General features: G+C 37.0%; 2 protein-coding genes across 2 annotated transcripts in view; one reads left to right on the top strand and one right to left on the bottom strand.

The window, feature by feature from the left end:
* The window catches only part of LOC113813600 (uncharacterized), a 15215-nt gene extending 13455 nt beyond the window's left edge, over positions 1 to 1760 (top strand). The window contains exon 11 of the mRNA XM_027365616.2: positions 1 to 1760. This exon is cut by the window's left edge and continues 1340 nt beyond it. The gene's annotated coding sequence lies outside the window, so the exon portion shown is untranslated.
* The window catches only part of LOC113813562 (uncharacterized), a 185974-nt gene that overhangs the window by 35891 nt on the left and 147583 nt on the right, over positions 1 to 2500 (bottom strand). The gene's annotated exons all lie outside the window — the stretch shown is intronic.

Raw genomic sequence — 2500 nt, 5'->3', positions numbered from 1 at the left:
CATAGTCAGCATTGTATATAGAGACGATTGTAGTATAATCAGGATGAACAGGCTGGCCCGCCCTCGTAGGCGGGTGTTGCGCCTTTTTCGATGTTACACCGATGGCCTCAAAGTCGAGTTTCCCATGCTCTGGAATAACGACATCCGTACTCCTAACCGAAATAACCGTCGCGTTCAGGAGTCAGTCATAGCCGCCGCGATGGCCGAGTGAGGAGGGTGCTCGTATTCGGAGACGGATTTTCTGCTTGAAATTGCAACTAGCCAGGAAAAATGCCAGAGATATGCTTCCGCCACGGCCTCCTCCGTCGGGAGAAAGCTGTATCCTCCGGCCTAGGACCTCCTGCCGGACGCACCCTGCGTCCTTAACATTCTGCGGCAAAGGAGCACCCTCCCTACTAATTAGCGGCATTAATCAATCAGGTTAGTACCTTAAAAATCCTAGGTTATTGTAGGTTATCGGCTCCGCATCTAGTTCGTGTGCGCTCTATCCTGCCGTGAATACGTGGTGGAGGTTTTGTTTCCTCGGCGGGGGTTTGGGGGCGGCAGCCCCCTGCAATGGAAAGTCATGTGAATAACCATGATTATTTTCACTGTGAGGTTATATTATTAGGGTAATTTTATATATTACGTCCGCCGCTCCGACATCGTCGCCAAGTTTGTCGCTAACGGGGGGTTTCCGCGCAATAAAACCTACATATTTGCATTGTATAGAGTGAGAGGAATCCAACGATACCAAAATCGTCGATATCGGTTATGCGGACGTAATATAGAAAATTACCATAATTTCCTAAGGATGGACCCATGTTGAGATCGCTATTGATTCGACAAAGATGCATTGGTTCTAATTGCAAAGATGTATGGACCCCACTGGAAGCGTTTTTAAATGTATTTTTCTTATTAAATGCATATCAATATAGCCAAAATTTTGTTATAACAAATGGAATAAATCATAGTGATTATCCATGAATGGTTTGTTTGTTTAAACGTTAACACTTCAAATGGGGGGGAGGAGTAATAAGCGGGAATATTGTTACACTTGACAGAAGGTTTCATCCTATTACCCCGAACACAGGCATGTAAGTGCTGGCTACTAAAAATCTTCTTGTACCCAAGAATTTAATAATGTAATGCTTGATAAGTGAATTAACAATTATGGAATCCCTGTGTTCTGAATTGTGATGATTCAGAAAGTCTCCTGCTCTCGCCTTGAACATTAGTATAGAAAAAGATAGAATATATATTAAAAAATAAAAACATAGAATGAGGCGATGACACACGGAATGATGCCTGCCTTGTTTGGGAATATTTATTTATCATTTACTTTTTGGGCAAATGGATACAGCAACAGACTTAGTCAAAGAAGACAATTCCGGTGGTATCAAGGAATAGATTGAGAATGGGATTATCCGTCAGAAGAAAGAATAAGGAAGGGAAAATAAAGGTTAAAAAGAAGGGACTGATTACTTTATATACAATTAAGTAACAGAAAGATACTGGAGGAATGGAAGGGGGAGGGGTGATTGTCTCGATCCCGTCTCACGTTTCTTTTATAATGTGTTCATTGTAATGATTACTGATTCATAATTAGTAGGCCAAGGGAGGGTGCAAAGTAGAGTTAAACTTTGACTTGTTAGATGAGAAGAATACTTGTTTTTCTTACATCTATTGCTAAGGTTTCATTGTGATATGCCACCTGTTTATTACTGTTATGGAATAAAAAGTTAATGGCCAAGAATGTTTCTATGCCCAGTCTATATTTGGCACACATGAGCCAAAGACCGTTGTCATGCTACCCATATCAAAATTTTGTAAAAGTATATATTATTCCATATATGACGAATTCTTATATATATACTTATACATTATATGTATATGTATGTGTATATATATATATATATATATATATATATATATATATATATATATATATATATACTGTGTGTGTGTGTGTGTGTGCATGTATATGCCAGTAGATATATGTCATATATATGATATATATCATACATATGTATATATATATATATATATATATATATATATATATATATATATAAAGTGTGTGCATGCATGTGTGTGTATGTGTGCATATATATATATATATATATATATATATATATATATATATATATATATATGTGTGTGTGTGTGTGTGTGTGTGTGTGTGTGTGTGTGTGTGTGTGTGTGTGTGTGTGTGTGTGTACACATATATGTGTGTGTGTGTATATATATATGTATGTATATATATATATATATATATATATATATATATATATATATATACGTGATAATTTCTGATTGATTTTCCACTTGGGAACCGTAATTTCAGAAAGAAAAAGGAGAGCCAGGGCTGTGGTCTTTATTGTAACGTTTCGAAAAGTTATAACTCCATCAGACTAAAACATAGGTACAAAGTAAATGCAAGAGAAGTGAACAGAAAAGAAAGAAAAGAAACAGACAGAAACATTGTGCGAAGATACACAACATTGGGCGAGGGTGAGAC

This window comes from Penaeus vannamei, chromosome 35 (genome assembly GCF_042767895.1).
Source record: "Penaeus vannamei isolate JL-2024 chromosome 35, ASM4276789v1, whole genome shotgun sequence".
Taxonomy (NCBI): domain Eukaryota; kingdom Metazoa; phylum Arthropoda; class Malacostraca; order Decapoda; family Penaeidae; genus Penaeus; species Penaeus vannamei.
The sequence above is the reverse complement of the archived record's forward strand: the minus strand, read 5'-3'. Positions and strand labels throughout refer to the sequence as shown.